The sequence below is a fragment of the Triticum aestivum genome, chromosome 6B (assembly GCF_018294505.1).
Source record: "Triticum aestivum cultivar Chinese Spring chromosome 6B, IWGSC CS RefSeq v2.1, whole genome shotgun sequence".
Taxonomy (NCBI): Eukaryota; Viridiplantae; Streptophyta; class Magnoliopsida; order Poales; family Poaceae; genus Triticum; species Triticum aestivum.
The window spans coordinates 296,434,802-296,444,295 of record NC_057810.1 but is presented as its reverse complement, the minus strand read 5'-3'; the positions used below and the strand labels follow the sequence as shown (position 1 = coordinate 296,444,295).

At 48.7% G+C, this 9,494-nt stretch overlaps 1 long non-coding RNA gene across 1 annotated transcript; it reads right to left on the bottom strand.

Moving 5' to 3' along the window:
• Window positions 1-230: 230 nt before the first annotated feature.
• Window positions 231-4,482, bottom strand: LOC123134106 (uncharacterized). The gene is made up of 4 exons (XR_006465499.1): window positions 4,233-4,482; window positions 1,452-1,603; window positions 820-1,357; window positions 231-658 (listed from the first exon to the last, which is right to left on the bottom strand). It is a non-coding gene; the product is annotated as an uncharacterized lncRNA (long non-coding RNA).
• Window positions 4,483-9,494: the final 5,012 nt, after the last annotated feature.

Genomic DNA, 9,494 nt, shown 5'->3' with positions numbered 1-9,494 from the left:
TTTCTTGAGAGAAGCCACTAGTGAAACCTACAGCCGCCGGTCTCTTTTCATCATATTTGCCTTGTGATATATTTTCTATTGCATTTATTTTCATATCTATTAAACCAAAAATACAGAAATTCCTTGCTTTAATTTATTTGTTCCGCAATCTATTTATTCTATCTACCACTTTTACCTCGCGTTATTTGCCTATCTTGAGGCGCCATACCCGAAAGGGATTGACAAACCCTTTAACACGTCGGGTTGCAAGTATTTGTTATTTGTGTGCAGGTGCTGTTTATGTGGTGTGAGGAGGTTCTCCTACTGGTTCGATAATATTGGTCTCATCACTGAGGGAAATACCTACCGTCGCTATGCTGCCTCATCCCTTCCTCTTTGGGGAAATACCAACGTAGTTCTAGCAGACATCTGTCAGGAGCCCATTCTTGGCTCCAGTTGGAGAAGCTCATGTTCATGTAGGTGGACGTGCCTCGAAGGGACGTGGCGAGGTTGCTCATATCATTAATAGAGCCCTGGAGACTGCAGAGATCCACATAAGGTTTGCATAGGTGGCGTAGTTTTCTTGTTGTGGCTGCTCCTCTTCTTCATCGGTGACGAGTTCTTCTTCATCTACCTTCTCAGGTTCTGGGCCTTCTTGGTCAACAGCTGCATCTCCTTCCTGTGCAACATAATGCAATTGTCAATGTTCTTTGGAGAAACGGTTAGGCATAGGAGTAGGCAAAAAGTATGCCACTCCAGGAATTCTGATGCAATGACAACCATTACGAACTACTACCATTTCAACGCTAGTAAGAACATGAATATTAACAAGGTTGTTACCGACTATGGGGTGAAGCTGATTGTAGTTGAGGCCAAGGGAATTGGCCAACATGGTGATCACTCCTCCACACACGATATCTCCTTGTGCATGATTTTCTTGATGTGCGAGGTGCAAAAGTATTGCCCCTAAGTTGGGCGAATAACCGACGTCAAGGTTTGCTTCTTTCCCGAGAACTAGCATGTTCTCATCATTCACCTTAGAAACTTCTCCTCGTGCCTGCAACGAGTTAGTGATAACATAATAGAAATGATGTATAGCAAGACTCTCAATGCAACTGGCTCTTTGCCTTGAGCCATGACAACTCATCTGGTAGAAGGATTGCCTCGGGTACGGGTCAATAAACTCATAAATATAGCGGATGTCTTCATCATTGTTGGGGAAGCCAAAGTAATTACACCACTCTTGAAAAGTGATGTTGAAGTCTTGGTCCAAACAGAAAGTGGTTCACTCCTCCTCGTATGCATTGGGCATTAGACTAACATTGTGCGAGAGAGTGCTAAGAAACTCAAGCGTCATGCATTCATATGTCTCACATCCCTGATAAACAAAATGGTGCAACCCGGCATTATGACAACGCAAATTGAAATCATTAGTAATATCTAGCTTAGCAAGTGTTGTCGCGCAAGCGCACATGGATACTTTGATCTTCCTTGTACCGAGTCTTTGAAACTTCTTTCTTGCTCCACGGACAGTGAAAACGATCCCCTGAGTGAAAATTTGTTGTGGCGGTGCGGTGGATGAACTCAAAGCACTGCCTATGCAAGTGGACCTCCTCGTACACATCTACAAAACACTTTTTTAGTCCAATGCAATTAAACGATATTGATCGACATCATACTCCTCTAAAAACATCAAAGAATCCAAGCCAAACTCAAATTTGGATCAAAATATGCATTTCCTAGACATGGCAATGCTAGGAATGTAGAACACGAATTCGAGAAAATTAAATTGGGGATCGAAGGAGAAACATATCGTATGTTGATCACGTAGAAGGATTTGAACTGAAATCGAGCGAGTAGAGAGAACGGGCGAAGTTTTGCTAGGGTTTGGAGATATTTTGGGGAATAAGGAGAAAATAGTGAGATGGGGGTGATTTACCTCCTTCCTCGGGCTTATTGTGGCCGTTAGGGGTCCATACAACCGAAAGACCGTCGTTCACCCTGGTTACTCACCTGTGTCTGTGCATAACTCATACGACCACTGAAACGGGCGGCAGCACCCATTTGGAACACCGACAAATGCTCTGGTTACTTATTTTGGTCGAGGATGTCATACGACCACGTGAATGGGAAAGGGTGCCCGCATGGAACACCGTCAAATGATCTAGTCCTTTTTTCGTTTTCTTTGAAGGTTTCAAACGAGCGTCTGCGCTCATATGGAACATTGTCGACCACCCTGATGTATCTGGGTTCCATCTTGAGGTACACGCCAAGTCTTCAGAGGTTTCCATCTTGATCACGTCGAGGTTCAAGGCTTCCGGAGTCCTCTGTAATGATCGGTGGGCCATGAGCTCCGCTCGTGGATTGTGGGGGCCGTATAAGCACCCCCCCACCAGTCCAGGACACCGTCTCTTATATCTAGCCACTAAGAACTAATTAACCAATAGTTTGCTCTTACATTTAGAATAAGACACTTTGGTTCAACGAAATTGAATACTCCCTCCATTTCTCTATACAAGGCCACTTCATTTTTTGTGTCAAACTTTGACTTATAATTTTGGTTAACAAAATATGGCTTATATGTCATCAAAATATATCATTGAAATGTGTGTCTAATGACATACTTTTTGTATCATATAACTCAATATTTGTGTATAAAATTAATGATGAAAGTTAGATATAAAAAAATTATAAAGTGGCCTTGTATACAGAAATGGAGTATGAATTCTAGAAGACTCCATTTGTTAGAAATTTCTATGGAACTTGTTTGGTTTGTATGATTGCGACCATACAACTTCTTTTCCTATGATATACATTGAATTCAATTTCAAATAGACTTTCTTTTGGATCCAACTCATATCATTTTTGTATTATTTCAAAGGCAACTACGACATTCCTTGAATCTGTCAGAACAATTCACGTGTTGTTTATATGGTGTAACCAAATAACTTCTAGTGTGCCCTTTTTGTTTTGCAGGATTGCCAGATTGAAGGAATATAAAAATATTAAACTAATACAAGTTTTTTTTGAACCACGAGAACTATAGATGGATTTTCTAAGGATTGGATACATGCCCTCTTTCATTTTCTTCTGGAATCCAATCATGTACATACAAGCTGAAGGGAATGCCAACTGTGGCGACACACCTGAGAGAGGGGAGAGTATCTAGTGCACCAGTGCTTGTGGTGCTACCGGTGAATGAACTCACATTGCACTTTTAAATTGTTCAAACATTTCTGGAAAGAAAATTAGCACATTAACACAGCATCAATGTAGGTTGTCACAAAATTTCAAGTCAAAATTCGAAACATATCTTGGGAAACAAAAAGAAAAATTTAACAGTGAATAGTACATAATATAAGTTGGCCTTTAGATTTCGCCCATTATCGCATTGATGGTAAATTTGTCCTTTCTGTATCTCAAGAAATATTTCAAATTTTCATACCAATTTTTGTGACAACATACATTGAAGTTGTGTCAATGTGCTAGATTTTTTTTAGATTTTTAAAAATGTTCTACGGCATCTAATGCACCGGTAGTACCACAGACGTGGGTGCACCTGATAGATTCCGCCTGAGAGAGACATGATAGAGATTGAGGGTGAAAATCGAACAAGAGAGACGATAGGTCATGGTGGAATGAGAGGAAATGCCTGGTCATATCATGATCGTCCAACTTGGATCGAACGTTAGGTTGTATGTGTGAACGAGAAGGCTCCGATTTTTTCGGGAGTAGCTTCCAATAGGAAAGACGGCCCAAGAGCAGCACACACATGAGAACAACCATATTGAACGAACAGGAACGGTCAAGCAGAAGAATCTGATGCCAAGAGTGTGGATGTGTGAAGGCAGGGGCGGAGCCAGGATTTGGACATGGAGGGTGGGGGAGGAGCAGGGAGCAATGACGATCACAAGTATAATATGTTATATCAACCGAAATATCATATCAACATATGTTTCGAAATGCGTCAATAACAAGTCATCTAAAATATTAAAATTCATAGTTTCCTAGGAAATACTTCAAATTGATAAGCAAATACATATATTTGGCTATTTTCTAACAAAAACGTATATGGTTCTACAGTCTCGATCCAAATTTTGGGTAGTAGCACAGAGTTGAAATTGAGGCAATTGGCCTGGAAAAAAATCTTTGTTCTTCAACTAGCGAAGTATAGCCAAACAAAAGCAAAAGGGGGTTACATCAACTAGCAAATCTTTTATGTATAGAAAAATACCGTGTATGTTCGTATGCACCTTGCCTAATTATTTGGTTGTGGTGGATGGCAGCAAGCGGACCAAGGATGACGACCAGCGGCAGCCGCCGTATTCGCCGCTACTCCGGTGCCTCGACAAGCTGGCAATCGACTCCAAGGTCAGCGAAATGGGACCGGCGGCAGAAGTCCTAACGCTATGGCAGCGAGATAGATCGATCGATCTTTTTTATTATTTTTAAGGAAGATAGATCAGTCGATCTAATCGTGAGGCGAGAGCAGAACGAACAACCGCGTCCACGATCTATTGTTTTTTGTTTTCTTGAGTAGACCATGATTTATCGTCTTTTTCTTTGAATACAACCACGATTTATCGTCTATACATGGGCATGGGTATATGGGCTATTTTTGTTGGTTCCTGGAGCTCGAGGCGTCCCTCCGCTCTAATCTTGAGGTCGAGCATGCTTCTCGCATGCAGGTGGCCCGTGAGCGCGAGGCCTCGGCAGCGGGGCCCGAGTGGCTCTAGAGGGATGAGAGGGGTTGGTCCGCAGCGGCTTCCGCGGTGGTCTCTGGGTCGGAGGCGCCCAGATCTGGTAGCTCTGGTGGCGATCTGTGGGAGGCCGCAGTAGCGGGAAGCAGATCTGGCTCCGCCACCCGTCCTCCTCCCCCCCCCCTCCTGGCCAGGAGGATGGGATCCTCCCTCCGCCCCCTCCTCTTCCCGCTCGCCCTCCTCCTGTGGCCTAACCTATGAGCCCCAACCCTAACCTTACCTACTTTGCCTGGAATCAACCCGGACATTTCCAGCCCCGCTGCTTCAACCCTCCTTTCTGCCTCATCCATAGGGAGGAGGGACATCTTACTGTGAACTGCCAAAACCGCCGCAAACCCGCTTCTTTCATGCACTATGGCTGTGGTCTCCCAGGTTGCTCTTTCTTCGCCATCGACAGCGAGATTCCTCGTGTGGATGTTGCTCCTGCCCTATCCAACGCCGCCATCATCACCATCAAAGACCACAAGATCTCTCCCCAGACTCTTCTTGATGAGCTGAAACTTTGGGATGAGGGAGTCTGGGACTGGCAGATCCGTCAGCTCTTTGATTTTGAGTTTGCGACTGTCTTTCCTTCCAAGGGCAGCCTCAAGATGATCTCCTCATGCACCAGATTTACCCTTCCCCTTAACCAGTTGGTGGTTTCTGTGAAAGATGCCTCTAATGGCTCCAAGTCTATCTCTCCGCTCTTGGATTTCTCGGTCCTGATCGATGATGTTCCCCCTGCCCTGCACTCTTCAGAGTTTGTGATGTCTTTTGACGTTCTAATTGGCAAGCCGATCATGGTTGATCCGGAGTCTCTCCAAGTCCTTGGCCCTGTTCGTCTCAAAATCTGGTGTGTCGACCCCCTCTGCATCTGTGGTGATGTTGATGTGTTCCCCTCGGCTGATGGCTTCCGTCTCCGTGTTCGCGTTGAAGGTGGAGCTATCCCCATTGCCCCTCTTCCTCCTCCTCCCCCTTCTGACAAGAGGGGGGATGGTGATGATGCTCCCAATCTAAGCGGTGGCTCTCATCCTCACTTCACACATCGGAGTGGGACCGCATGGGCTCTGAATCCCGCGAGCTATTCAAGGAGAACGCTCCGGTGGACAAGTCCAATGGGGGGCTGTTGTGGCCAAGAAGGCAGCGGTGTCAGCTGCTACAGCCTCCATTCCGACGGGAACATCGGCCTCTGGTGTTTTCTCCAACCTTCCGGTCCGCCCTGGCTCGCCCTCACTCTCTGGCATTGAAGACTTCCCCCTTCCCCTCCTCGTGGCTCCGGTGGTGTTGTCCCCAAGCGGAAGTCTTCGGTGCGGAAATTCTCGGCTCGGAGCCATGCATCGATGGGTACCAAGCAGTCCACTGCGGCTCTGTGTCGTTGTTTGGAGGCTGACATGGGCGCTGTGGCAGCTCCGTCCTTGCCGGTGATGGCCTGTTCTACTCCTATCTGGTCCCCATCCTCCACTGCTTGCAAGAGCGGCCGGGTCCGCGACAGTGGGGAGCGGGTGGCGGACAAGGCGGCTCATCGTGCGGCGGCTCATGACCTCCCTGCTTCAGGTATTCCCCCCTCCCCGCTCAATCCTATGAATTCTCCTCTATCCCCGGTTAGACTAGTTCTCCCCTCATTCTCGGATGACCACTTGACGAAGGTTCTTTTAGACGTGGGCATTACTTTTGAGCATAATGTTGGATCCTCCTCTGCCATTCTTGCCCTGGTTAGGGCCAATGAGGTGGCCCAGGCACCCATTGCCATAGCTAAGGAGCTTGTTGCAGCCCCGTCAATCCCTTCGGTTGTGGCCGAAGACGGATTTCGTGGGGATGTTGTGGCCTGTGCGCCTCCGGTTCCTAGTAAAAAGGGTGCCCCAAAACATTCTAAAGCCTGTTCGGCACCCTACAGGTCTACCCTCCACATTAAAAAATCTATCCTTTAAATGAGAGCCTTGTCCTGGAACGTGAGGGGTTTTGGCGTTCGGGGGCGCCGAGACCAGCTCAAAGATGTGGTTAGGGGTGACAATATTGACTTTATTGGTCTAGTTGAGACCTTTAAGAGTTCCTTCTCCCCCAATGAGCTCTCCGCAGTTGCGGGAGCTAATAGATTTGATTGGAATTTCCTTCCTTCCTCTAGTCGCTCTAGTGGCATTCTCATTGGCTCCAAATGGGATGTTTTTGACTTCGTTGCTTTCGACCACGGGATCTTTTGGGCCAGCATAGTTGTGTATCATCGCCACATGAATGTTCTCTGGGAGGCCATGGTTGTTTATGGCCCGGCTGATCACTCTCTCTCTCTCTCTCTCCTCTTTTCCTGGATGAGCTAACCTCTAAAATTGAATCTTGCACACTCCCCCTCCTCATTGGTGGCGACTTCAACCTCCTCCGCTCCCCAGCAGATAAGAACACCCCAAACTTCTCATGCCCCCACGCAGACGCCTTTAATGACTTCATTAGTACTTGTACCCTCCGAGAGATACCTAGGGTGGGTTCTCGTTTCACTTGGACTAATCATCAGATCTCCCCTATTCACTCGGTTCTCGATCGTGTCTTTGTTTATCCTAACTGGGATACTTTGTTCCCGCTCGCTCTGGTCAAGGCTAAGGCCATTGTGGGCTCTGACCATGCTCCTCTCATCCTTGACGCAGGGCTCCAGCTCCCTCCTAACCCTCCTCGTTTCCAGTTTGATGCTTCTTGGTTGATGATAGATGGATTTTGCGATGATCTCCTCTAAAATCTCGGCCTTGCTCTCAGTGGACTGTCATTCCTTTGGGCCTATGGATGACTCCCACCCAATACAAAAAAAAGACACATTCGTGACATTTTGGGCCGAACGAAACTTTTTTCTGTCATACTTATGACACTTCTATGATGATAATTGTGACAAAACCCGGTATCATCATAGATGTGGTGGGCTCTTACTTCTATGACAAAAAATCATGATAGAAAATGGGCTTTTCGTCCTGGGTGGGCCGGAGACACAGCTGCATGACATTCTTTGGGCCGTCCATGACGGAAAAAACCGTGGTAGAAGAGAGGGCGAGGAAAATTTCAGTGAGTTCCCGGTTACGGTGGGAGGTCGGGGGCCGAGCGATGCGCGTTTCTCTCGTACACGTACGTGCGTGTGTGCGAGGCGTTGGCTCTAACTGAACCCGAGCGAGGCGTTGGGCTCTAACTGAACCCGAGCGATTGCACTGCAGGCTATGCGTTACTGAACCCGAGCGATCGGTCGATGGCTGTTAACTGAACCCGATCGAGTGATTCCTTCTCTACTGCTGCTAACTGAAGCTGATCGATTGGATGAAGAGTGAGCGTTGCGGGGGGGTGGATGAATAGTGAGCGGTGGGGGTGGATGCAGGACCCCGTGGCGTTGCCTCTGGATGAACAGGACGACCCCGTGGAGGGCTGGATGAATAGTAGACGGTGAAGGGGTGGCCGTGGAGGGGTGGTTGAACAGTAGCCGGTGGAGTAGCACGCGGTGGAGACTGGATGAACAGGAGCCCGTGGAGGCTGGAGGAGGTCGATGGTAGCCCATGGAGGCTGGAGGAGGTCGACGGTGGAGATGAACAGTATCCCGTGGAGTCCCGTTTTGCGGTACGCCACACCCCTCCGGATGAACAGGACCCTCGTTTCGACCGTAGCTCTCCAACACAAGTCCATTTCGTCCATTTTGCGGTACGCCACACCCCTCCCGATCAACAGGACCCCCGTTTCGACCATAGCGCTCCAACACAAGTCCGTTTCGTCCGTTTTGCGGCACGCCACACCCCTCCCGATCAACAGGACCCCCGTTTCGACCATAGGAGGTCTGTTTCCTCCGTTTTGCGGTACGCCAGACCCCTCCCGATGAACAGGATCCTGTTTCGAACGTGGCCGGTTGAACACAAGGCCGTTCCTCCGTTCTGCGGTACGCCAGGCCTCATTTCCATCGCCTATTCCGTCCAAGCCGGTTGGCTCCCACGCGTTCTGTTGCCTCCCGATGAACACGACGCACTCCGTTGCCTCCCCATGAACACGACGCAATCCGTTCCCTCCCCATGAACACGACGACGACGTTGTTTCTCCGTTCCAACCCAGCCATGTACACGAGCCCTGGCCATATGTATGCGTGAGTAAGCGTTCGAGACCCTGCCTGTATGTACGTATGTGGCCGTATTTTCTTTCTTGCACCCTGGCCGTTGTGTGTACGTGTACATGCTACGTGCGTGCCTCTACTACGACACGTGTGTGCCTCTACAATGACCAGTATATACGTACACGTTCGCGACCAGAATGACAACACTACGTACGCTTCGACCAGGTGGGTCCCGACTGTCAGGCACTTCCTTGCCTGCGAAGATGTAGCTGGTGGGTCCCAGCAGTCAGGGGGGCGAATCGTTTTTTTTACCTGGACGCACTTCCTTGCATGTGAAGATGTAGCTGGCGGGTCCCAGCAGTTAGGGGGAAACATTTTTTTGCGAAATACGGTGGCCCGTCCGGTGGGTCCCCGCTGTCAGGTGGAGGAATAATTATTTTGCGTGTAATAAGGAGGCACTTCCTTGCTGCGGCCGTGGACCCAGTTGTCAGCCTCTCCACGTACAGTCCACGTCCAATGGAAGTCGTTCCTTAACCACGTTGACCACACCGCGCCGAGAGCAGCAAGGCGGTGGACGACGGCGAGGCCTAGGAAGGGGACAACGCGGAGCCGGGGAAGACGCGGCAGTGGATGCCCACGCGTAGAGGAGTACGAGGGTTCGCTGGTTCGCCGCGGTGTGAGGCTGCCGTCACCGCAGAATAACAGGGGATCTGGGT